Here is a 27,613-nt window from a genome sequence, read left to right as displayed (position 1 = left end):
TGATCTACCTCCAGGTAGCTATGGTCAGAACCCAACTGAATTACTGGAAAGCCAGCCAAGAGTTGTCTGCAGAAATGTGGTGTCTGTGCGCACATGCTTGCATGCTCCTGTCTCAGGGGAACCCCCACATCCGGTCCCAGAAGGCTTTTGCTTCTGGACTTGTGATGAGAGCTAAGAGAAAGACAAAGTTGCTTTTCCCTCAAGTAAATGAACTGTCTTTCAACAAAAGACATTCTCAGGAAAAGTAATAGATTTGGGAAATGCATAAGAGAAGCCAGGCTGAAGACAGGAGTCATGGTATTGCTCATCACTTTTTAGCTTAAAGGAAAATAGCTCTCATCATTTAAGAAACCATAACTGAAATGAATTCTTTCACTATATGTAATCTTTATACCCCAAATAAGCCTTTTTGTTTTAGCAGTTAATTTCATAATTCCTCGAACTGCTATAGAAAACTAAATGACTCATCAGACATTTACAGCTTTTTTCCCTTTCCCCAAATTCCTCAATATATTTACCTTCTCTTACTAATGGCTGACTTAATATATTAAGAAGTGGGGATATGTCGACATTTACAAAATACAAAATCATACTGAACACATAAGATTTTCACTTAACGGGCTGGAAAAGAATTTCAGCAAAGTTTCCTTTATCTCATTGCTTCAATCAAAGGTATTCCCCACCCCTTATGACAAGAATGCCAAACTCTGAAACAGCTAATCAGTATAGTTAAACTCACCAACTGAATTGTGATGTCAAAAGATAGAAGTTTTAAATAAAAAACTATCCCTTTTTCTTGGAGTTACCTAGTATAAATGAATAGCCTGGCTTAGGACATGAAACTTCCTGTTATATTATGAATAAGGAGCAGAGGAGAGAATGAGCATGTGGTGGCAGCTTGCTTGTTTCCACATGAAAGAGGTTTCCTTTAAGTCAACTTCTACCCTATGTTGTAACTTACCCTGTTTGCTAGCATGTCCCTTCTAGACTGCCTCCACTCAGACTGCACCACAGCAATAAATGCAGGTCGGGATCAGAAACTCACTCTAAACTACCACTATGTTCTTTACACTAAAATACAAATCGCAGCCTCGTGGTCAAAGTAAACTCCCAAATATTTCCAATCTGTCTGCGAACACTTCAAATACAGCTTAAGATACACGGTATTATGGGAATAGGAAGAAATAGCCCTATATGGGAAGCTTCCCTGAAAGCTCAGTATTGTATGAGAGATTCCAGCTAGTACATGCCAGAAAAAAGTAACAGGCACAAAAACTGGAAAGGAAGAGGGAAAACTGGTTTTATTCACAGATGATAGATATCTATAATCAAAGCCCCAAAGAGACATACAAAAAAGGTATTGGAACTTAAAAGCCAATTTAACTAGGTCTCAAGAACAAGATCAATAAACAAAAATCGATTGTATTTTTTTTTAAAGGCAGAGTAACAGAGGGAGATAGACAGACATAGAGAAATCTCCCATCTGCTGCTTCATTCCCCAAATGATTGCAATGGCTGCACTGGGCTGATCCAAAGCCAGGAGTCAGGAGCTTCTTCTGGGTCTCCCACAAGGGTGCAGGAACACAAGCACTGGGCCATCTTCCACTGCTTTCCTAGGTGCATTAGCAGGGAGCTGGATTGGAAGTGGAGCAGCCAAGACTTGAACCAGCACCCATGAGACACTGGCACTGCAGGTAGTGGCACCAACACCAACTGTATTTCTATACACTAGCACTGAGCAACTTGAACTTGAGATTTAAAAAAATGCTATCAAAAATGCCAAACTAATCTGACAAAAGATGTATGAGATATGTACACTGGAAAACTACAAAATAATACAGAAAGATTTAAAAAACTAAATAGATAACCTATTTTCATGGACTAAAAAGTATTTAAATTAAATACTAAAAGTATCTAAACTAGGCAAATAAGGCACAAAAAGCACCTACTATTAACAACAAAATTTATATATCTGACAAAGAAGATGTACTGATGCTAAACAAGCACATGAAAAGATGCTCAAAACTGTTGGTCACCTGTAAATTGTAAACTGAGGGGCCGGGATTGTGGCTCAGGGATTTAAGCTGCTGCTTGTGACACAAAAGTTCTATAGGAGTACTGCTTTGAGTCCCAGTTGCTCCACTTCCCTCCCAGCTCCTTGCTAGTGTGACTGGGGGGCAACAGAAGATGGACCAATTATTTGGGCCCCTGCCACCCATGTGGGAGACCGATGGGAGTTCCAAGCTCCTGTCTTCAGCCTGGCCCAATCCTGGTCATTGCAGCCACTGGGGGAGTGATTCAGTGATGGACGTTTTCTCTCTCTCCCTCTCACCATCCATTCTCTCACTCTGCCTTTCAAATAAATAATCAACTGATCACCAGGCTGGCGTTCTGGCACACTATTGGTTAAGCTGCCACCTGCAATGTGGGCAAAGGTTTGAGTCCTGGCTGCTCCACTTCCAATCCAGCTCCTTGCTAATGCATCTGGGAAAAGTACCAGAAGATGGCTTAGTGCATGGGCCCCTGCCACTCACATGGGAGACCAGGATGAAGCTCCGGGCTCCTGATTCTGGCCTAGACCAGTCCTGGCATCACAGTCATTTGGGGAGAACCAGCAGATGGAAGGTCTCTCTCCTCCCTCTCTCGCTGTAAGTCTGCTTCTCAAACAAATAAGTAAACCTTTTTTTTTTTTTTAAAGGAATCTATTAATTGAGAGTAAAAGCAACACAAATTGGATTAGATACTCAAGAACCCTGGATATTAGAATATGAATATTCAAATGACTAAAGGCATGAAATGAGCATTTAAAAACATTAGGGGGGCCGGCGCCGGCACACAGGTTCTAGTCCTGGTCGGGGCGCCGGATTCTATCCCAGTTGCCCCTCTTACAGCCCAGCTCTCTGCTATGGCCCAGGAGTGCAGTGGAGGATGGCCCAAGTGCTTGGGCCCTGCACCCGCATGGCAGACCAGGAGAAGCACCTGGCTCCTGGCTCCGGATCAGCGCGATGCGCCAGCTGCAGCACGCTGGCCATTGGAGGGTGAACCAACAGCAAAAAAAGGAAGAGCTTTCTCTCTGTCTCTCTCTCTCACTGTCCACTCTGCCTGTCCAAAAAAAGAAAAAAAAGGGGGGGGGGAGGACCAATAAACTTGAAACAGAACTTCCAAAACTAAAGTGTGGTCAATGAAGTTAATAATAAGTTAACCAGCAGACTCAACACAGCTGGACAATCAGTAAACCCGCAGGGTAGGTATGAAAAAAAGTCATATATATATATATATATTCAAAATAGCTAGAAAAGAGGATTTTGAATGTTCTTGCCACAGCAAAATGATCAATGTCTGAAATGAGGATATGCTAACTTCAGTTGCTAAGTCTGACCACTACACAGGGTGTACTTGTCTTAAAATATCACACTGCACCCCACACTAATACAATTACATCAGTTTAAAAAAAATTAAACAGATAACTGAAAATTAATCAGAATTCAGAGGAGAACTTCATTTAGAATCAATGAGAAAAGATGTTAGAAAGGGAGGCTCTGACATCTATCTAATGGGACTTAGAAGATGAGCACAGAGAGTGGAGCAGAGGCAACTTTCTCAGGTTAAAGGCTAAAGGAACTTCAGACTGGATGAACAATATGAATCCTCATTTGAGGAAACAAAGAAAAACCTTAAAAAGCAATGATTGGGAAAATATGTATTATTTGACTAACAAAATCATGCTGACAAAACAGATTTCTCATCAGTTTTGAAAAAATTCTAAGGTACTATCTTCAAATATTACTTCTTCCCATTCTCTTTCTACTCCCTGAGATTCCAACGGATATGGTATTTATTTACTCTTTTTCGTTTTTTTTTTTTTCCATCCTTTTGTTTCTTTGTAATTCCTTCTGGATGGAGTTTTTTGTTTGTCTTTCTCTGTAGCAATGTTTGGCACTAAGGATTTAGATGATTCTATGGAAAGCTAATCAAATAAAACAGTTCTATGAAACAAAACCACACTTCATTTCTTTTTTTTAAAAACAAGATTTATTTATTTATTTGAAAGTCAGAGTTACAAAGAGAGGAGAAATGAGAGAGAGAGAGAAAGAGAGAGGTCTTCCATCTGATGGTTCACTCCCCCAATTGGCCACAACAGCCGGAGTTTCGCCAATCCGAAGCGAGGAGCTTCTTCTGGGTCTCCCACAAGGGTGCAGGGGCCCAAGGACTTGGGCCATCTTCTGCTGCTTTCCCAGGCCACAGCAGAAAGCTGGATCACAAGTGGAGCAGCTGGGTCTCGAACTGGTGCCCATATGGGATGCCAGCACTGCAGGGCAGCAGCTTTACCTGCTCCGCCACAGCGCTGGCCCCCACACGTCATTTCAATTTAAGTAAATGTGTTGATAATCATCTGAATTTTTAAGTTTTAACTTTTTTTTAATTTTTAAGTTCTAACTTAGAGCAGAGAAGCCAGGAGTTTGTAGTCCAGATGTAACAAAGTCATGACTCCTCAAATGTTTCTGACCTAACTTCTCTTTGGATTCCTGCCACAGGACTCTCTCTAGGACCATGTATTCTGGAATGTTCCCCTCCTGTGTGGACCCAGAGATTTTTATTGCCTAGAGCAGTAAATCACAGTAAGAAACAGGATTAGTGAGAGTTACACCTTCCTTTTGTAGTGGGGGGAAGGGCTTTTGGATAAGACAACAGAAGTAGAAAGCCTCAAGTTTCCTTAAAAAATAAAAAAAGGCTGGCGCCGTGGCTCAATAGGCTAATCCTCCGGGTTCTAGTCCGGGTAGGGGTGCCGGATTCTGTCCCGGTTGCCTCTCTTCCAGGCCAGCTCTCTGCTGTGGCCAGGGAGTGCAGTGGAGGATGGCCCAAGTACTTGGGCCCTGCACCTGCATGGGAGACCAGGAGAAGCACCTGGCTCCTGGCTTCAGATTGGCGCAGTGCGCCGGCAGCAGCGGCCATTGGAGGGTGAACCAATGCAAAAGGAAGACCTTTCTCTCTGTCTCTCACTACCACTCTGTCAAAAAAAAAAAAAGTTAATTCTTGGGGTAGGTGCTGTGGCTCACTTGGTTAGTCCTCTGCCTGCGGCACCGACATCCCATGTGGGCGCCAGGTTCTGTTCCCAGTTGCTCCTCTTCCAGTCCAGCTCTCTGCTGTGGCCCGAGAGGGCGGTGGAAGATGGCCCAGGAGCTTAGGCCCCTGCACCCTTGTGGGAGACCAGGAGGAAGCACCTGGCTCCTGGCTTTGGATCGGTGCAGCACCAGCTGTAGCAGCCATTTGGGGTGTGAACCAACAGAAGGAGGACCTTTCTCTCTGTGTCTGTCTAACTCTATCTGTCAAATAAATAAAAAGAAAAAAGTAATTCTTAGGAAAAGTAGTTTTTAGTTAAGGCTACATCTGAATCCAGGTCTGGAGAATAACTGCCTTAAATATATAACCCAATTTCAAAGTTAATGATCTTTGTCCTAGGGCATTTTACATACCTATGATTCAGGCAGGAATACAAGATATTTACAAGTTAAGGTTTTCTAAAATTTCTACTGGAATGAGTATAACAAAAAGCTATTTAATAGCTCAGCTCTGCTAATGGGCAACAAGACTATGTTAAACTGAACTGCTCTGGGCATTAATCTTCAGAGTTTTGCCTTCATGTAAGTCTGAAAACAGAACACTTGAAATTTTTTAATCAAAGAGCCACTAAAAAGATTAATTCATCTCAGGAATATTTACACACACAGAATGACAGCCACAGACAGTAGAGCTGTTTGGCACATCAAGCTCCGACTGGAACAGCTAATACGTGCTGGACGTGATTAAACTTCAAGCTTAGCTGCCAGCTATGATTTGTCGTTCCAATTAAAGCAGTTACAATTTTTAGTCACTAAGACTTGCCTCATCAAGTTAATAATACCTTATTCCACAGTACCAACATTAGACTTACAACTTTAAGAGGAGTTTCAAAGATTCAACAGGAAATTTTAAAAGCATAAGAAATGAGAGCATTCAAAATAATTTTGAAAAAAGAACATAAAAAAAACTACACACAGATTCAACAATCTGCCACCCTGACAAAGTTGTCTCTGTTAACTTAAAAATTCTGTTGGAATACAATACCCCAAAAAATGGTTAATACCATTATCTAAGCATACAAGTATTATTTCCTTCTAAATTGGCAAATCTCTGCTATAAACAAAAGGTTCGATCAGAAAGCAAATTGTAAGAGCAGGCCCTCTCACACAGCTTTCACAGACCTGATGAAAAGAGAGAGCGCATCTGCTCTTTGTATGCTAAAGTCCAGAGGCTAAAAGGGACTAACGCTTAAAAGAGTTTAATCCTTAAAATGTGCCCAGTGGCCTAACTACCAGCCTAGCTATTATGGCCCAAAAGTGATAGGGGGATTACAAAAACCAGTTGACAGGATGGTGAGAAAAGTCTTTCATCAATTTCCCTTGTAAAGGATGACAGGAAACAATAATACTAACTATTCTTGGCAATGACAGTGGTGACAAGAATAACTTTTCCAGATTTTTTATCTACCTCTCCCTATAAGCCAAAGTTGTGCTTCCTATTCCCATGCCCCCCCCCCCCTACCCCAGAAAAGAGGGACTACAGAAGCCCTTGGAGACAGTCTTCATTATGTTCAGAGTTTACTTTCTCCATCAACATTTAAAACAAAGCCACTGTCATTTCTTAAAATGACAATGGCCAAGTTTGTGAATTAAGAGGCAGAAAGTATCTAAAACCAATAATCTTCAGAGAATTTGTTACTAAAGGTAAATTACTTTCAGGTTTCACAGTCACATGGAGACATTCAAACCCCAAGAGGAGGACTCACTGAAAGACTGCTGACCTTGCAAGCCTCCAGCTCTTTGTAACTGGCCCAATTCAAGTCCATGGCTCGCAGAACTACCAGCCCCAAATTAACTTCCAAGATTCAAGGGCTAGGAAACCTCACCTTCTTTTCCACTCTGAAACTTAACAGAGTGAAGAAACTAACCAACCAAAAAACAAAAAAAATCAAACAGAAAACATCAGTGAGAGTAGAATAAAACTAGTGGACTCGGCTAACCAAACACTCAGTGATTGTGAAATGCAGTTTTTAAGCAAGCTGCATATACAGAACCTAAAAAAATTGAAAATCTCTCTCTCCAAATTTCCAACTGCCTGTGTATCTAACTCCAACATTCAGGGAAAATCCTATCCACATGACAAGTAGTTAAATGAGTGAGGGGACTTTTTAGTTTGTGGAAAAATGGAACTAAAAGGTAAGTTAATTTTGGTGCAAAAAACTTTGAAATGAAAGCATAGTTTTTTAATAATGGGCATTTTCTATATTAGTAGGGCTGGCGCTGTGGCGCAGTGGGTTAATGCCCTGGCCTGAAGTGCTGGCATCCTATATGGGCGCCGGTTCTAGTCCCAGGTGCCCCTCTTCCGATACAACTCTCTGCTACGGCCTGGGATAGTAATAGAAGACAGCCCAAGTGCTTGGGCCCCTGTACCCTCGTGGGAGACCCAGAAGAAGCTCCTGGCTCCTGGCTTTGGATTGGCGTAGCTCCGGCCGTTGTGGCCAACTGGGGAGTGAACCATCGGGTTGGAAGACCCCCCACCCCGCCACTGCCTCTCCTCTCTCTGTGTAACTAACTTTCAAATAAACAAATTTTTTAAAAAAAGAGAAATTAGTAACTTGCTAGCTAAATTGCTTAAAAAAGATTGTAGGTCTTCCTGAATATATGGAAACTGATCCTAGATCTTGCTTCCAACTTACACTCCATAAAAAATTCAACATTTCAGTCAATAGTTTCTGGAGTTTTTCTTTTTAAAGATTTATTTATTTACTTCAGCCGATGCTGTGGCTCAATAGGCTAATCCTCCGCCTTGCGGCGCCGGCACACCGGGTTCTAGTCCTGGTCGGGGCACTGGATTCTGTCCCGGTTGCCCCTCTTCCAGGCCAGCTCTCTGCTGTGGCCAGGGAGTGCAGTGGAGGATGGCCCAAGTGCTTGGGCCCTGCACCCCATGGGAGACCAGGAGAAGCACCTGGCTCCTGCCTTCGGATCAGCGCGGTGCGCTGGCCGCGGCGGCCATTGGAGGGTGAACCAATGGCAAAGGAAGACCTTTCTCTCTGTTTCTCTCTCTCACTGTCCACTCTGCCTGTAAAAAAAAAAAAAAAAAAAAAAAAAAAAAAGATGTATTTACTTGAAAGGCAGAATGACACAGAGGGAGGGATAGAGAAAGAAAAAGAAGAGAGAGCTTATGCTCTTCACTCCCTCACATAAGACTGGGCTGGGCGAGGTTGAAGCTAGGAGCCAAGAACTCCACCCTGGTTTCCCACACAGGTAGTGGGGGACCAAGCAGGCAGGCCATCTTCTGCTGCCTTCCCACATGCATTAGCACAAAGCTGACTAGAAGTACAGTAGCTAGATCTCAAACCTCAACACTCCCAATATGGGAAGCCGGTGTCTTAGGCAGTGGCCCAAATCCACTGTATCACAACGCTAGTCCCAATTTTGTAAAGAATTTTTACATGGTCAGACAATGTTACTCACTTAAAATAGTAACAGAAGCGACCCTAGAATGGTGATTGCTTGATGTGGATTGGGGGCAGAGAAGGGGAAGTGTTGGGCCTATGATCAACAATATTGTATTGAATATTTCATTTGCTAAGTGCAGACCTATGTTAGGTCCTCTTAACACACATACACACACAACAAAGCAAAACAAACTTCCCAGATAAACAAAAGAGGCAGGAGGAAGCGCTTAGCTTAGAGGGGTAAGTTTACAGCATTGATAGTGCTGATGACTGCAGGGTTATCCTTGTCTCCACACTCATCGAGTTGTATACATTAAACATCTACACTTTTTTCTACATCAATTATTCCTTAATAAATCAGTTTGAAATGACAGTATGTAGCCAAAGATCATGGGAGAAAAATATTAGAAATATACTGAGAAATTCATAAAATTATGAATTGCTCTTAGTTATGCTGTTCACTGTAGCTGTCAGCTTTTTTATAAGGATTTATTTACTTTTTTATTTCAAAGGCAGAGCATCAGAGACAGGTTCACTCTTCAACTACCCTGAACAGCCAGGGCTGGGCCAGGCAGAAGCTAGGATCCCTGAACTCAAATCTGAGTCTCCCAATATAGGTGAACTGAAACCCCATTACTTGGGCCATCACTTACTGCTTCCCAGAGCATACATTAGCAGGAAGACTAGGTCCAGGAGGAGCAAGGACTTGAACCCAGGCACTGCAACATGGGGTGTGGTGTCCAAACCTGCAGCTTAATCAGTAAGCCAAATGCCTACCCTTAATGTGCAACAGGGATGTGTTAATTATAGAAAAAAATGGATGCATTAGGAAAAGGGTAGTAGAACATTGTGTAGAATTATAAGTGATTTAAGTTCTACTTAAACTACATATCTTTTATACTTTTATAAAATTGTGTGTAAGGGGGCTGGCACTGTGGCACAGCAGGTTAAAGCACTGCCTGAGACACCAGCATCCCACATTGGAACATAGCTGCTCTGCTTCCAATCCAGCTCCCTGCTAATGTGCCTGGGAAAGAAGCAGAAAATGGCCCAGGTACTTGGGCCACTGCCACCCATGCAGGAGATCTTGATGAAGCTCTTGGCTCCTGGCTTCAACCTAGCCCAGCCCCAGCTGTTGGAGCTATTTGGCAAGTGAACCAGGGGATGTACGATCCCCACCTCAGTAACAATTTTATTATAGAACAAAATAAATTTGCTTCCCTTTAAGAGTCCTTTGGCTTATCAGGTTTCTTCCTCATAGCCCTCACATTTTCTCATAGTTCTAAACAGCCCATGTATTCTTAGCACTCGCCACCTCAAACCAGCGATTTGTTTAAAGTTTTTCCCAACAAGTCGCTCACAACGTATGCATCCTTGTCAGGAGCCTAGAGTACTACAAACAGATAAGCAACTGCACTGTGAACTACAAAAGGCCTGCTCAGTTTCAAGCAAATGTATCAAATAAATGCTAAAGAATACTTGATGAAATGCAAAGCATTCACCAAGTCTCAGAGCCCTTTCCCCACCTAAGACACAAGGGGAGACTGAAGAGGAAGGTGTCTCCAGGATAAACAATTAAAACGCCTGGTTCCCTGACTCCTCTCTGTCCACTGCAGTCCACTTACAGACTGTTCAAGGATGACACTTTGCTCCCTTCCCAATGACTTTCTAGGAAGGATCTTTGTCCAATGCTAGTCCAACTAGACTTGCTCAGCTCAGCACACCCTCAAGGCTGAAGTTTTTTGAAAAAGCAGAAACACAAAGTTGCAAGTAACATGGAGGCATTGGACACACACATCTGGTCTTAAGAAAGATTTTTAGAGAAGGAAATTTAGTGCCAAATGACATGTATTATTAATATTTCTGGATTGTTTGGCAAAATGTCACAAGGCTTCCTGGCAATCAATATTTTACCTAATCAGTAATTAGAGCTACTTCTGCTGTACCATGAACAAAGCCAGGTAAAGTTATTTCAATGAATGACAAAAAAATGTTTTTGGTTTTCAAGTTGAAATTTCAATTCAATTTCATTAAAATACAGTACACCCAAAGAAGAATCTACTTTCACCATGTATTTCCACTCTACGAGGCCTATACTGGTGTACAATTCCAATGAATTTACCTTGGCTTTAGTGTAATACTCGACAAAACCCCCATGAGGCTCCTATCATGGGCTTAATTTTACAAATGTCAATCCTACTTTTGTGGTTGTTTTAGAAAGGAGGAAGATTAAAGTAGAGCTGAAGAAACTGATCATACCTGCAAATGGACAAACCAGCAGGCAAATTTAAAGGTAAGTGAATGTAAGTATACAATGTGTGTGTATATCAACTTATTTTGCCATTCTCAGCCAAAGTCATTTTCATAACCTGAAGCTGCAGCAAATACTTAGTTATCCTTGAAAAACTTTATTGACCTATGGCAGCTGATCACCCATGTAAGCATGATTTCATACAAAGAGGGTGTAGGGAGGGGCTTCAGTAACATGTAGAAACTCTGAAATGTGGGTTCTAGTTTCTTTATTGAGGGTTAATTTTAATTTTTTATTTATCTCCTCCTCCCCCCCCCCCCCCCTTTAGTACAGTCTTTCAAAAGTAAGCATTCCAGGCCCAGCATCGTGGTGCAGGAGTTAAGCTGCTACTTGTAAAGTGGATATCCCACATCAGAGTGCCAGCTTGGGTCCCAGCTGCTCTACTTCCAAACCAGTTTCCTGCTGAAAGGCCTAGGAAGGCTGCAGAACATGGCCCAGTACTTGGATCCTGCCATTATGTGGGAGATCAGGATGGAGTTCCTGGTTCTTGGCTTGGACCTGGCCCAGAACTGTTTTTTTTTAAGCCATTTGGGGAATGAACCAGCACAAGGAAGATATCTGTTTTTCTCTGTTTTTCCCTCTCTCTTCCTTTCAAATAAATAAATAAGAAAAACTTCTACTTACTTTTTAAATCTGATTTGCAAACTATAAGCACAAACAAACTCCAATTTAAAAAATCTCCCTTTAGGCCTGCACTGTGGCTCACTTGGCTAATCCTTCGCCTGCAGCGCCGGCATCCCTTGTGGGCGCCAGGTTCTAGTCCCGGTTGCTCCTCTTCCAGTCCAGCTCTCTGCTGTGGCCCGGGAGGGCAGTGGAGGATGGCACAAGTGCTTGGGCCCCTGCACTCACATGGGAGACCAGGAAGAAGCACCTGGCTCCTGGCTTTGGATTGGCGCAGCACCGGCCATAGTGGCCATTTGGGGAGTGAATTAATGGAAGGAAGACCTTTCTCTCTGTCTCTCTCACTGTCTATAACTACCTGTCCAAAACAAAAAAAAAAACAAAAAACAAAAAACAAAAAAAAAACACAAAACAACACACACAACAACAAAAAACCTCTCTTTAATAATTCAAATTCAAGCTCATAGGCCGGCGCCGCGGCTCACTAGGCTAATCCTCCGCCTAGCGGCGCCGGCACACCGGGTTCTAGTCCCGGTCGGGGCGCCGGATTCTGTCCCGGTTGCCCCTCTTCCAGGCCAGCCCTCTGCTGTGGCCAGGGAGTGCAGTGGAGGATGGCCCAGGTGCTTGGGCCCTGCACCCCATGGGAGACCAGGAAAAGCACCTGGCTCCTGGCTCCTGCCACCGGATCAGCGCGGTGCGCTGGCCGCAGCGCGCCGGCCGCGGCAGCCACTGGAGGGTGAACCAACGGCAAAAGGAAGACCTTTCTCTCTGTCTCTCTCTCTCATTGTCCACTCTGCCTGTCCAAAAAAAAAAAAAAAAAAAAAAAAAAATTCAAGCTCATGCATGGAAAATTGTGAAATAGCTACTAAAATGGTTACTATAAAGGTTTCAAAAAACTTTACTGCAACTAACAAATGGCAAAACAAGAGAACAAAATAACAATGAAATCCAAGTTAGTAATTTGTCATTTCTAGCAATAAGTAAAGTACTTTTAAGGGTCCGGACATAGCACGAAACACTTCACAATAAACTCAATATCAGTTAAATAAAACATCCAAGGTAGCATGTAATAGTTTCATAGTAGCAGTTTAATTCTCTGGTTTTGTCTAAAACATGCCTTGGCCATTTCACCCTTTCTACTAATCAAGCACAAACTGTGGAATCTTTCTTTGTAAGCCCCATAATCCCAAAGAACAAGGGTTAGTTTTTATTAATGCATAGGTATACATATACGTATTTGTTAGCTAACAAAGATGGATAAAAGAGCACGATTTTAGAATTATGACAGCCAAAATTATACTGTCATAATCCTAAATTAACGAATTTCATCTGGTTGCTTTTGCAATTATCATATTAAAGATTACACATCACAGAACTGTATAATCATGTTTTATAAGTTTTAAGGTTTTTATTTTACTTATTTGAGACGCAGAGTTACAGAGAGAGAGATGGAGAGAAAGATCTTCCATGCGCTGGTTCACTCCCCAAATGGCCGAATCTGCCGGAGCTGCACTGTTCTGAAGCCAGGAGCCAGGATCTTCATCCAGGTCTCCCACCTGGGTGCAAGGGCCCAAGCACTTGGGCCATCCTCCACTGTTTTCCCAGGCCATAGAGGAGAGCCGGATCGGAAAGGAGCTGGAACCGGATCCAGTGTCCATATGGGTCGCTGGCGCTGCAGGTAAAGGCTTATAGCCCACTAGCCACAGCACCAGCCCTTCATTTTTTATTTTATCAGGGGCTGGTGCTGTGGCGTAGTGGGTAAAGATGCAGCCTGCAGTGCCAGCATTCCATATACGCGCTGGTTTGAGTCCTGGCTACTCCTCTTCCGATCCAGCTCTCAGCTATGGCACAGGAAAGCACTGGAGGATAGTCCAAATGCTTGGGCCCCTGCACCTGCATGGGAGACCAGGAAGAAGCCCCTGCTCTTGGCTTCTAATCGGTGCAGTTCCGGCCGTTACAGCGATCTGGGGAGTGAACCAGCGGATGGAAGGTGGATTGGATCTTTCTCTCTCTGCCTCTGCCTTTTTAACTCCCGCCTTTCAAATAAATAAATCTTTTAAAAAAAAGTTTTATTGGGATACACACAGAACTTTTCTGCCATTCATTCAACAAATTTTGAGTGTCTGGAATGAAAGCAGTAAAACAAGCATGGTCCCTGCCCTCATGAGGCTTAGATTCTTGGGAAAAGAAAAAATAAACAGGTAAGTAAACTAACACTGATAAGTACACACAATACATTGTTATGGGTTGGAAGGGGAAACAATATTCACTTTTCCATAGGTTTTAACAGCACAAATTATACATATTGATCATAGAGAAATTAGAAGATATACATGGGTGAATAGAAAATTTGTTCATTCTACCATCCTTGTAAGTTATTCACATTTTGGTTGAAATTCTCTTAAACTTCCTTCTAAGAGTTATGCATAAACATAAATGCCATTGCATTACATGCTGCTTTATTGACTGTGTTTTCGATTTAAAATTGGAAATACTTGTTTTTGTGTCTAGTTCTATGATTTATTTTTGAATGGTTAGTATTCTACTCTCTGGATGAACCATACTTTAAAAAATTAACACTGCTGGGGGCCAGCGCCATGGCTCATCTGGTTAATCCTACACCTGCAGCACTGGCATCCCGTATGGGCGCCGGGTTCTGGTCCCAGTTGCTCCTCTTCCAGTCCAGCTCTCTGCTGTGGCCCGGGAGGGCAGTGGAGGATGGCCCAAGTGCTTGGGCCCTGCACCCACATGGGAGACCAGGAGGAAGCACCTGGCTCCTGGCTTCAGATCAGCATAGCTCTGGCTGTAGCGGCCATTTGAGGGGTGAACCAACGGAAGGAAGACCTTTCTCTTGGTCTCTCTGTCAAATGAAAAAAAAAATTAATACTGCTGCACACTTGTTGTTACTTTCCTCCCTTCCTACAAACAGGGTGATGAGCTAGACATTTAATTAATGGGGCCGGCATAGTGGCGCAGTGGGTAAAGCGCCTGCTCAAGTTCCACCTGCTCCACTTCCAATCCAGCTCCCTGCTAATGTGCCTGGGAAAGCAGCGTAGGATGGCGCAAGTTTTTGGGTCACTGCACCCGCGTGGGAGACCCAGATGAAGCTCCCAGCTCCTTGCTTATTTAAGCCTGGCCCAGGCTCAGCTGTTGCAGCCATTTGAGGAGTAAACCAGCAGATGGAAGACCTCTCTGTCTCTCCCTCTTTCTCTGTAACTTTTTCAAACAGATAAAACAAATCCTTAAGAAAGAAAGAAATTTAGATTAATTTTTTAGACACAAATGTCTGTGAAATTCTAAGGTTATTGCCAATTTATCCTTAAGATTCTATCAAGTTCTACTTCCTGTTACAATGTTAACAAAGGGTGTGTTTTTTCACTCTTTTATAGAATTTTTTTTTTTTTTTTTTGGACAGGCAAGAGTGGACAGTGAGAGAGAGACAGAGAGAAGGGTCTTCCTTCTTCCGTTGGTTCACCCCTAAATGGCCGCCACACTGCGCTGATCTGAAGCCGGGCCAAGTGCTTCCTCCTGGTCTCCCATGTGGGTGCAGGGCCCAAGCACTTGGGCCATCCTCCACTGCTTTCTCAGGCCATAGCGGAAAGCTGGATTGGAACTGGAGCAGCCAGGATAAGAACCGGTGTCCATATGGGATGCTGGCACTGCAGGCAGTGGCTTTACCAGTTAGGCCACAGCACCGGCCCCACTGGTGGGGTTTTAAAGAAAGATAATAACCAATATCTACATTAAAACTTTACCAAGTATTAAACTTACCAGACGAATAAAAAATTGGCAAACCCTCTACTATTACAGGAATGAGAGTTACTTAGGGTTGCATAGTAGGATTTGGGTAAATTCAGATACTTAATTAAAAGCAATAGCAAGTTCATTTTTACTTTTCACTGCAAATCCCTGACTTTCAGAGCATTTTCCTACCTCAAGCACCCAGGATACTCCTCGAACTAACACAACAGATAAATTAAAACACTGTATGCCTATATTATATTATAGAAAACAGCAGAGTATGGCCGGCGCCGTGGCTCACTAGGCTAATCCTCTGCCTGCGGCGCTGGCACACGGGGTTCTAGTCCTGGTCGGGGTGCCAGATTCTGTCCCGGTTGCCCCTCTTCCAGGCCAGCTCTCTGCTGTGGCCAGGGAGTGCAGTGGAGGATGGCCCAAGTGCTTGGGCCCTGCACCCCATGGGAGACCAGGAGAAGCACCTGGCTCCTGCCTTTGGATCAGTGCGGTGCGCCTGCTGCAGCGCGCCGGCTGCGGCGGCCATTGGAGGGTGAACCAACGGCAAAGGAAGACCTTTCTCTCTGTCTCTCTCTCTCACTGTCCACTCTGCCTGTCAAAAAACAAAAACAAAAAAACCCAGCAGAGTAACTAAAACAAAACACGTGAGATCAAGTCACATTAGGTCTCTTTATTAGAGCTAAAGCATAAGTAAGTGCACCCACTTATGGGGATAAGGAAGCAAATGAGGATGCCTGGAGAATAGTGAATAACTTCCATGGATATTTCAAAGCTTTAACAGTAGAACCAATTCTTTATTACGGCAATCACAAATAAAAGGCACACTTACAAGTTTTTTTCTTGAGAGTAGATTTCTCGTACTTACTAGCAGAGATTGAGACCTTTTGTCTTATAAACCAGAGGAAAGTTATGGGAAAAAGAAGAGATAGTCTAATAAGTCTCACCACTTTAAACAGTCAGAAGAGGAAACAAGAAAAGGAACTTTTAGGGGCTGACATTGTGGTACAGCTGCTCCACTTTTGATCCAGCTCCCTGCTAATGGCCTGAGAAAGCAGTAGAAGATGGTGTCCTGCCACCCATGTGGGAGACTGGATGAAGCTCCTGGCTCCTGGCTTTGCCCTGGCCTAGCCCTGGCTGTTGTGGCCATCTGGGAGTGAACCAGCAGACAGAAGATCACAATCAGTTGATCTCTCTTTCTCCCTGTAATTCTTTCAAATAAATAAAATCTAAAAAAAAGAAAGAAAGGGGGCTTTTTAAGAATGCATACACAGTACATAATGAATGGGCAAGGATGGGAGGAGAAAGTCAACTGCAGACTCCCTGGGGAGAAAAGGCCACTTAGGTCATCAAAGGGATGTTTTAGGACACATTAGTTTTGTTTTTTTTTGTTTTTGTTTTTTTTGACAGGCAGAGTTGACAGTGAGAGAGAGACAGAGAGAAAGGTCTTCCTTTGCCATTGGTTCACCCTCCAATGGCCGCCGCGGCCGGCGCACTGCAGCCGGCACACCGCGCTGATCTGATGGCAGGAGCCAGGTACTTATCCTGGTCTCTCATGGGGTGCAGGGCCCAGGGACTTGGGCCATCCTCCACTGCACTCCCAGGCCATAGCAGAGAGCTGGCCTGGAAGAGGGGCAACCGGGACAGAATCCGGAGCCCCGACCGGGACTAGAACCTGGTGTGCCGGCGCCGCAGGCGGAGGATTAGCCTAGTGAGCCGCGGCGCCGGCCAGGACACATTAAAGACCAAGTCAAACAGAGGCAAAAGATAGTCTAAGTTTGGTCTAAATCTACAAATTGACACAACACATAGAACCATTTGGTAATTTGCAGAAATGAAATAACTTTTCATTTTTTAAAAAAGATTTATTTTATTTTTTATTTGAAAGACAGAGTTCCAGAAAGAGGTGGAGACAGAGAGAGAGAGAGAGATCTTCCATCCGCTGGTTCATTCCCCAGATGGCTGCAATGGCTGGAGCTGTGCTGATCTGAAGCCAGGAGACAGGAGTTTCTTCCAGGTCTCCTACGTGGGTGCAGGGGCCCAAGGACTTGGACCATTTTCTGCTGCTTCGCCAGATGCATTAGCAGGGAGCTGGAAGGGAAGTGGAGCATCCGGGACTAGAACTGGCGCCCATATGGGATGCCAGCACTTCAGGCCAGGGCTTTTAACCTGCTGCGCCACAGCGCTGGCCCCTATAACTTTTCATTAACTAGTGACTTTCCCAATTCTAATTTCATCCAACACCCAGGTTACTGATTTTCTGAAGTCACCTTTGCTTATGCAGTTACTTCTCCCTGTGACATCTTACTCAATGCTCCCTGGGTAGCACTTTGAAAACTCTAAATAATAAGCTGCTATTTTTTTTTAAAAACTTCCCTACTATTTTTAGTTATATGTTTCCTGATCTAATGAAAGGCTATCTTTCTACTTTTGAAATATTAACACCAACCCCTCATGACCAAATGTTAACATTAGATGAAGTTTGAAAAATCTGATTTCCTCGGTTTTTGAGAAGTAGAGAAAACTGTGAAACCGGGGGGGGGGGGGGGGGGGGGGCGGGGGCGGGGTGGTGTAAAAAAGAAATAACCAAGATTCTTCAGTGATAATAGGATTTTTGGGCCTAGTGCCCTCTACAGTCAGAGAGGTAGAAAAGTTTCTTTTTTAAATTAAAAAATTTGTTAAAAACAACTTTTGTCATACAGAACTTGTCTGACCAGCCTCACTTGCTAGGTAAATTACTATTCCAGCAAAATCTGCCTTCTTTAATGCTTTACTTTTGCCTTTTTACAGACTGAAAAACTGGCTGTTGTCTATGTTGACAATGTGACCATTATGAAGAAAGGGAAGTTGGATGTTATATCCATTCATACACACCAAAGATATATTTTAAAAAGCATTATTACCTCCAAATATAATACAGTAAAACTTCGTGTTTTTTTTTTGTTTTGTTTGTTTGTTTTTTTGACAGGCAGAGTGGACAGTGAGAGAGAGAGACAGAGAGAAAGGTTTTCTTTTTCTGTTGGTTCACCCTCCAATGGCTGCCACGGCCGGCGCACTGCGCTGATCCGAAGGCAGGAGCCAGGCGCTTCTCCTGGTCTCCCATGCGGGTGCAGGGCCCAAGCACTTGCGCCATCCTCCACTGCACTCCCTGGCCACAGCAGAGAGCTGGCCTGGAAGAGGGGCAACCGGGACAGAATCCGGTGTCCCGACCGGGACTAGAACCCGGTGTGCTGGCGCTGCAGGCAGAGAATTAGCCTGTTGAGCTGCAGCGCCATTAAGATAAGTGTTGGTGGGGCCAGTGCTGTGGCACAGTGGGTTAATGCCCTGGCCTGAAGTGCTGGCATCCCATATGGGCAGCGGTTCAAGTCCCAGCAGCTCCACTTCCAATCCAGGTTTCCGCTATGGCCTGGGAAAGCAGTAGAGGATGGCCCAAGTCTTTGGGCCCCTGCACCTGCATGGGAGACCTGGAAGAAGCTCCTAGCTTCGGATCAGCACAGCTCTGACTGTTGCGGCCAACTGGGGAGTGAACCATCAGATAGAAGGCCTCTCTCTGTCTCTGTCTCTGTCTCTGCCTCTCCCCTCTCTGTGTAACTCTGACTTTCAAACAAACAAATAAATCTTTTTTTCTCTCTCTCTATTTTTTGACAGGCAGTGTTAGATACTGAGAGAAAGAGACAGAGAAAGGTCTTCCTTTTCCATTGGTTCACCCCCCAAGTGGCCGCCGCACCAATCCGAAGCCAGGTGCCATATGCTTCCTCCTGGTCTGCCATGCGGGTGCAGGGCCCAAGCACTTGGGCCATCCTCCACTGCACTCCCGGGCCACAGCTGGCCTGGAAGAGGGGCAACCGGGACAGAATCTGGCGCCCCAACCAGGACTAGAACCCGGTGTGCCGGCGCCGCAGGCGGAAAATTAGCCAAGTGAGCCGTGACGCTGGCCTTAAATAAATAAATCTTAAAAAAAAAAAAAAAAAGATAACTGATATTTTTAGTAGAAATACACAATTTTTAAATAAGTGTCTTTTTCCTGGAAAGAACTTTAACTGTTAAACCACTCCCCTTCCAACAACTCCATCAAGTAGTTTTATTGCTAACAGTGGCACTATACAACCACAAGTGAGGATGTGCACTTTGAATCTGCAAAGCAGAAATTTCAAAACTGTGCTTCACAGACTTGGTTAGGGGCTCTCTACTTGAGCAAAACAAAGGCCTGCACTAAAACAGTGAGCCACTTGACAAGACTTGAAGCAACTAAGTACATTGGTTGATGTGAATATACCCAAAATGGAGCAAGTGAATCGCTCAAGTTCATGAAGACACCCACTTCTCCACTCAACTTAAGGCTATTTAACAGACTCCTTCGGAAACACAAATATACTTCCTGAGCACAAAAGGACACTATACTGCCTACATTTGTGAAAGTAATTTTGTTCTCCCTTAGCATATACTTAAGCATTTTGTTCCCTCTCATTTGTGAGGTCAGCTTATGGTAATTAGTAAACAAAAGTAAGTCACCAGCCAAAGACTTTACTTAACCTGTGATGCTGTGATCTGAGTGCTGTGCTGCCTCAAAGGCTCTGGTTACTTCACTCTCACATGGGGACAGAATGAGCCAGGCATAGGAGATCCCTTAACTGCAGCTTTTAGTGCCAGATTCTCCTAGCAGTTGGGCAAAGCCTATGGAACCCTTGTCACAGTAATGCATTTAAATGCGCAAAATAAAATGCAAAGGTAGACTGTGTCAAATGTTTTTAATTGGATACAATAATGTGCTTTTTAAAAATAATAGCTAACAATGAGTATAACTACAATACTTTTGAAGTAATGATGAGCTTGCAATTTTAAGATAATTATAACTGTATTATAATGTGAAATAGTAATTTCTATTAATAACAAAGTCACAGGTACTGATAATGCAATATTTTGTTGCCTACATTCACAGCTTCCGTAAAATTCCGAATTTTAGTTACAGATTAATTCAGAAATTTAATTTTTTCCCTCCAAACAAGTTTACTGACTCTCTGAATTCCATGCACTTTGGGGGTCAACCTGCAGACCCCCAAGTTAAAAGCCTCTGATAGGAGAAACAGAAGAAAAAGTTAAAAGTAAAAACTCAAAACCCAATAAAGGCAACTTATAGTCACTGCTACTCTCCAAAGCAGTCTAACACAGCAGGGCAGTGTCCTCGGTATTCATTCAAGTCTTGAGAGGATTTACAGGAAGAGCAAATCGCAGAAGGCATCTTTCGACCAACGATCAAATATGCAGTTCACAATACCAGCACTATTTGAGGAATTTCTCCCTTGTATGAAGGCTGTTTCTGTAATCACATCAGATTCAATAATATTATGAGTTCTTGTGACTAGCATTAGGGTAGTGTGGACAACAAACAGACTGGATCCTACTGCAATATAAATAGTCACTGCTGGTCTCACAGTTGTGGTGGTTGTGAATCCATCCTGTCATTGTGGGTACTGGGATCCTGGAAGACCCTAATCCTAAGGAGGCTGTTCACTGTTTTAATCCCTTTTCTTAAGGGTACTAGGGCTCAAACCCGTCACCTACTTTAGTCGCTCTGCCAGAGTCATTATGAAATCTCCTATGACCTACTGCCCCAAAAGAAAAAAAAAATATATATATATAGGGAAGAAAATGTCCGTTTGTCAGAGCAATCTCAAGAAAGAGTAACATTTGAACTCAAAATGGTAACTCAGAGCAATACACTGTAGAAGACTTACTTCTATAAAGACAGATACTTATTTTGGTTGGCCCTGGAGAGCCCTGTGATATTTCTGATTACAGCTATGACATCACCAGGAAATGGCAGCACATGGTAGGGCAGACTGGAGAAGGGGTGGTGTGACAGTGCTGGAAGGTATAAGGTAAGCTGCTTGCACGCGTCGTGGCTGCTGCGGAAGCTAGGTAACCACAATACAAAAGAAAAAGCAGTGGGGGTGGGGGATGGAATGCAAGAGACAACAAAGGGGGAAAGGAATTAGCACCTAACTGCAGCCAGCAGGGCAAGGGGCCCACCAGGGGAGCTACTAACAGGACTCAGAATTTAAGCCTGGTTACCTGGAAGAATGGTAGTTATTAGACCAGGTCTGGGTGATGAAGGGAAGTTGAGAACAAAGATGGTGAGCTTTAAGCACCAAATTAAGTATGAAACGTCCAGGAGATGACCAGAATAGCAAATCATCTTAAGAGTAGGCAACCCCTGTCCTCAAGGAACCTAAAATCTGGAATCTGATTACAGCTAGATTCAGACTTCGTAGCAAGTCTACCAAGTGTTCCTCAGAAAGCTGTAGGAACAGATAAGCTCTCCAACAAAGGGGCAACAAAGACCAAGAGGAAGCCCATCAATTTAAGAACAGAATATTTAAATATTCCAAATACTAAGGTCCACTTGAAAAGCTAACATCAAGTGCTAAAAAAAAACAAAACATTTTTTTGTTTAAGTAACTTGATACATTTAAATACATTTCTGCAAAAAAGCAAGGACTAGTTGTAGCCCATTATTGAATTAAAACACACAAACTCTGATTTGCCATTCCTATTCAAACTGTGCTTCTTTGTACAGAGGCATTCTAGTAAATAAATTAAGAAGGAATGGTGGAATTAAAGGTACAAATTACCGCTATTTGCAAACCACTACTGAATTAAGGAAACAGGCTGTTATTACAGCAGAATGGACAACTAAACATCAGATGCTGCCAGATACAAGTACAGACCACTACCTTGGAATTAGACTTGTCCTCTCTTCCCAGTCCTCCACCTAGAAATCAAACCTGAACCCATCTGAGCTGTCAGAAAGTCCCCAATCTAGCCACCTAATTTAATTAGGAAATACAAAGGATAGATGGACATGTTAAAACCACACCAGAGGAGGGATGGTGCCGTGGTGCAGCGGGTTAACCCTCCTGCAGCATCCCATACAGCCACAGGTTCTAGTCCCAGCTGCTCCTCTTCTGATCCAGCTCTCTGCTGGGAAAGCAACAGAGGATGGCCCAAGTCCTTGGGCCGCTGTACCCACGTGGGAGACCAGGAGGAGGCTCTGGACACTGTGGCCATTGGGCAGTGAACCAGCAGATGGACGACCTTTCTCTCTTTCTCCCTCTGTATTTCCACCTCTCAAATAAATAAAATCAAGACAGAAAGACAGAACACCAGAGAGATACATCCATCAAAATCCAGAATGAAGGAAACTAGGAAAAATGACCTGGTTCTCTCAACAAATAAATTACAAGGAAAGTTAAGAGAAAGGGGACAGGAAGAATCTATAGATTGAAAGACTGAAGATACATACTATTCAAATGTAATATGTCTTTAGATCCCAAGTGAAACCAACCAATTATTAAAAAAAAATTAGAAAAATTTAAATACTGACTGGATATTTGGTGATGTTAATTTTAAGGTAAGATAACAGCAGCTGTAATTATGACTTAAGAGTTGTACCTTTTTTTTTTTTAAGATTCATTTATTTATTTGAAAGGCAGAATTACAGAAAGACAAAGGCAGAGGAAGAGAGATATCTTCCATCCTCTGGTTCACTCCCCAAATGGCTGCAATGGCCAGAAGCCAGGAGCTTCTTCTGAGTCTCCCAACAAGGGTGCAGGGGCCCAAGGGTTTGGGCTACCTTCAACTGCTTTCCCAGGCCACAGCAGAGCACTGGATTGGAAGAGGAACAGCTGGACCCAAACCGGTGCCCATACGGGATGGCGGCACTGCAGGCTGCGCTGTGGCAAAGGGGGTAAGGCCGCTGCCTGCAGTGCCAGCATTACAATAATCCAGTAGAGGCTGAGTAAAATAGGTAGCAGTAAAGATAAAACAGTAGCTCAACTGTGTTTTGGAATTTTCCTTGTTAAATTGTTTAGAACTGAAAAAAATTAAAAAACACACTTTCAGTGTCACCAAGAAAAACAGGGCAGAAATGGCTGTGAATTTTATCTCCAAGCTTTACAAGCTGAGCAGCCTGTTTAATCACACAGCCTCTTGGTGTCCCCACTGGTTAAATGGAGGCAAGCACCACCTAATTAGCAAACACTTGCTCAAACTAGGAAGCTGGTTGATACCCTTCAGCCCTTTGGCTTCCCCATCTGGTCGAACATCAAATCCTGTTTCTCCTTCTCTTCCGTCCCCCTTGTCTACTTTGTCTATCACTGCGGTCTCATCTCACTCCAACCGCCTCCTTGAACCAATTTTCCACACTGTATACAGAATGATGATCCTAAAATGCAAAATCTGATCAGGCTATCTCCAGCTCCAGTTAAAAATCCTCAAACTGCTTTCCATCCCGCCTTCAAGACAACAGCGTTCCTTTAAGCCTTCCACCTAGACTCCTTCTGGATTCCTAAAGTGACTTATAATGTCCTCCATGATCTGAATCTCTTCCCATTCTCTCTGCTTTAGCTTTGGGGACATTCTCACAGGTCTTGCACTGCACCTTGTACTCTGACTGCAGCTCCAACACCCATGTCCTGAACGCTCTTTCTACTGCCTAGCTAGCTCCCAGTCATCCTTCAAGCCTCAGGTCAAGCAGCATTTCCTCAGAGACCTACCCAGATTGCTTCTAAGTTGGGCTCTTCTCACACCTACACACGACAGCATTCATTCCCGTAGGAACCTACACTTGCCCCCGCCATCATAATTCTCAATACTTGTTTATAAGAAGTACTGGTACTGAGTGTGGGAATTATATATTTAGCTATTCTCCAGTTAAGACTATAAACTCCACGAGGACAAGTGCTGGAATTTGTTCCCTGTGGAACCCTGCCTTTCATAGTGCCCAGCAGCCAATAAATTGCTGAGTGTATAACATTCACAGCTTTCCAGACTCTTTCCCTCTTAACCAAGTTGCGTCTGCCTAGACCTCATCAGCAACAGAAACAGCCAGCCATGTGGGCATTTGTCCTGGGATCTGAATCCTGCATAGGAATGCATATTATGAAGTGAACTGAAAACATCATGGGAGCGAAGGGCACAGGTGTTAGGAACAGTTATTAACCTCAAAATCTGTTTTCGGTCCGAGATAATTTTGTGCATACAATGAACAACTTTAGAGAAAATTCAGGTGTGACAATCTGACAAAAATGGAAGCCAGAATACACACACAATTCCCACCAATCACTAGCGAGTTTTCAGACCTAAGGTGTTAAGTCACTACCCTCTCCAGCCTCAGTTGCATTATAAGTAAAAATCAGAGAAGCTGAAGAGCCAGTCTTTAAGCTCCATCTCAGAACTAATATTATATTCCTTAGTATGCAAAAGACAAAAAAACAGAACACCAATCAGATGGTCTCATCCTAGGGTGGCATGATTTTTTTCCCTCTCAATCTGTTTAGGGACATTACAGCCTCTTATGTTAAGCTTACAACTAAATCTTTAAACCTATTCAGCTGTAAAACCCTCACAAACTGCTGCTCAGAACATTAACTTCCATATTTAACAGGGGTCACTGCAATCTAATAAAACAACAGCATCTATTTAAACCCAGAATGAATTACTCAGGGATAGTCTACTTCTGTATATTTAGAAATCTTCCCCATTACCGACTTGAAGGGCTGAATGTCTTGAATTCTTGATCATTTCTATGGCAATCTGAAGGCAAAGTAGTATAAAGCTTGCATGTATACATACTGTTTAACACCAAGCTACAAAACTGAAGATACGGCAGCTCTGCTTGATCTCACGGGCTGGTAGCTGAGGTCTAAGTGTTGGTTTACGGCTTAATTCCTACTCACATTCTTCCAAACTCACACAACTCGCAGTTCAGCCCATCACGGAATTCCAGGAGTCACTAATCTCACACTCTTATCAAGGCACCGACTCACACAATGTCGAAATCGGAGTAATTTTGGAAAAAATTTTTTTCCCAGACCTTCTGACGGTAAATAAAGTAGCCTGAACCAACACATTTTACTATTATCAGTCAGCCGCCGGGCTTGTAATCAGCCACTGGAAACCCAGGGAAAGCCTAAAGTAGTAACACGTTTGTTTCCTGGTTTCGATGAGTGGCACACTCGATTTAGCAACTGCCTGTCGCACCAAATATGTCACGTCAATGAAACGAAATGAAAACGCACGTGGAAACGAGGATGTTCTTGGGACACAAAGCGTGCCTCTGAGCCGGCGCCACGCCATCCTCCGACTCCACTCAGCAGGGCCGCCTGAGGCCCTGGGCCCAGGGCGCCGTGCGGCCCACGCGGGCGGCCACAGGTTGAACGACAAAGACCCCGGCAGCGCCCACCGGCTCCCGCAGCCTCCCGGCTGCCCATCCCCTCCGCCAGGTCCACTGAAACCCGGCAGGCGCGCACGCCCGGGCGGCGGGGAGGCAGTCCCGCGCGCCCCGCCCGCCACTCACCAGGTGGGACACGGAGGGCAGGCCAGGGAGGTTGGGGCGGGCATGCCACGACTCCAGAGGAACTCCCGCCCGAGCGCCTTCCCAGCTAGCAGGAGGCGCCCCGGAGTCCCGACGCACCACGTGAATCGGCCCCGGCGTCCCTTTTCCGGACCAAAGCATCTCTCCAGGAGCCTAGAGGCGCTGCTCCAGAAGATCCGAGGGGAAGCGACTTCCCCAAGGTCACCTGGCACCACGACCCAACTCCTCGGCCAGGCTGGTGGCCGACACCTGACTACGAAGCCAGCGGCTCGGCTGCAGAGATGTCCCCAGCGCCTCAAGGTCCCCTCCTTCATCAACGCTGCGCTCCGGGACCACGCGGAAACCCGCGGCCACGATGCCCTCGGTCCCGCCGCATCCATTCCCCAGCACAGCCAAGGGCTCCACTACCTCGGGGGTCCCCTCGGACCGCGCCAGGGCAGCCAGAGCAGCCAGAGCAGCCAGAGCAGCGCAGCGTCCGCCCCGAGCACCGCCAGCCGCGACCCACTAACCGTTATGCGCGCGGCTCGAGACTCCCAAGTGTGCGTGAGGCGGCGCGGCGGGCCGGAGTTCTGCGGGCCCGGCTTCCAGCGCGCGTCCTTCGTCCGCGCCTCGCTGGCTCGGCGCTCCGAGCACCCACGCGGCCGGGAGTCACGTAGCACCTCACCACTTTGTCTGGCGGGGCCGGAGCGGCCGCCTTATAACCCGCCGGGGCCGGAGCATGCGCACAGGGGGCGGAGCCGGCCGCCCGGCCGCCGCCCCCTCCCCGCCATACATACACACGCACTGCGGCTCGCGCCACCACACGCGCGCGGCCGCGCGCTCCCGCCCGCCTGCTCGGCCGCGCGCGCCGGCGCCCCCTCCCCGCCACGTGACCGGCAGCACGGCGAGACCCGCGCGCTGTGTCCCCCGGCTGTGTGGCGCGAACTCGGCCGCCGCCGCCTCAGCCGCCCAAGGCGCTCGGGCCCAATCAGAAGACCTCGCTGCCACCTCGTGTCCGGGACACGGATGCCGTTGTCACCTTTCAGTGTCTGCCAAAGAGAAAGGAAGAGCCGCCTGGGGGCCTGGCCCCGAGACGCTGGGAGGCGACTGGAAGCCGAGGGGCTGGGCAGCGTTTGAAGGGACGCGGGTGCGGCAGGGACCCGGGAAGCTCCCGGATAAGGGCGAGGCTGTGGCCTCGGAGAAGTAAGCAAAGCCCCTGGGCCTGTTTTCTCCTCAAATGGCAGCGGTAGTGAAGCCGACTTGGTAGGTTCCTGAGGTGGTTCTGATGGGAGAATTTGTGGAACTTTCCAGAGCCTGGCCCGAGGCCCTGGCCAAATGGTAGGTATCAAGGACAATTCCGGAGAGAAGAGCAGGTAAGAGGTGGAGAGACGGCCAGGAGAAGGTAGAGACCTTGTTTCTGCAGACCCCGGATGTTTGCGACAGGGAAGAAAAGTGGCGTGCTGAGCCTGAATGATCTTACTGCTGTGGAGACTTTGTAAATAAGAGGCCTGAGGCTCAGAGAGGGTAAGTAATTTTCCAGAGGTCACACAGGTAGTAAGTGGCCGACATCTGAAGCCTGAGTCCATAGCCTGATTCTGTCGTAAGAGCCCCAGTTACCAGTGTATGTTGAAGTGATCACATTAAAGAATCAGCAGCTCTGAGGCTTGAGAAATACCCAGAAAGTCTGAGTTAAGGGCCTTGCCTTCAGAGAACTTGCATGGGCCCTGGGGAGACTGAGTCAGGCGCAGATCAACTGTTGAGCACTTGCTGCCTGCCAAGACTCTGCTTTTCCTCCCAGTTTTTTTTTTTTAACTTTTTATTTTTATTTTTTGCCAGGGTGGACAGTGAGAGAGAGAGAAAGGTCTTTCTTCCATTGGTTCACTCCCCTAAAGGCCGCTACAGCCGGCGCTGCACCGATCCGAAGCCAGGAGCCAGGTGCTTCCTCCTGGTCTCCCATGCGGGTGCAGGGCCCAAGGACCTAGGCCATCCTCCACTGCCCTCCCGGGCCACAGCAGAGAGCTGGACTGGAAGAGGAGCAACTGAGACAGAATCCGGTGCC

General features: G+C 45.3%; 1 protein-coding gene across 3 annotated transcripts in view; it reads right to left on the bottom strand.

The window, feature by feature from the left end:
- The window catches only part of SLC16A1 (solute carrier family 16 member 1), a 42,505-nt gene extending 16,282 nt beyond the window's left edge, over positions 1 to 26,223 (bottom strand). The window contains exon 1 of one of the 3 annotated variants that reach the window (XM_070077853.1): positions 26,085 to 26,223. The gene's annotated coding sequence lies outside the window, so the exon portion shown is untranslated. Of the gene's footprint in view, positions 1 to 25,557; positions 25,705 to 25,983 lie in introns of those variants that run through there. The other 2 variants (XM_070077854.1, XM_051856152.2) reach the window with 2 other exon arrangements.
- Between the last annotated feature and the right edge of the window lie 1,390 nt (positions 26,224 to 27,613).

The sequence above is a fragment of the Oryctolagus cuniculus genome, chromosome 7 (genome assembly GCF_964237555.1).
Source record: "Oryctolagus cuniculus chromosome 7, mOryCun1.1, whole genome shotgun sequence".
Taxonomy (NCBI): Eukaryota; Metazoa; Chordata; class Mammalia; order Lagomorpha; family Leporidae; genus Oryctolagus; species Oryctolagus cuniculus.
The sequence above is the reverse complement of the archived record's forward strand: the minus strand, read 5'-3'. Positions and strand labels throughout refer to the sequence as shown.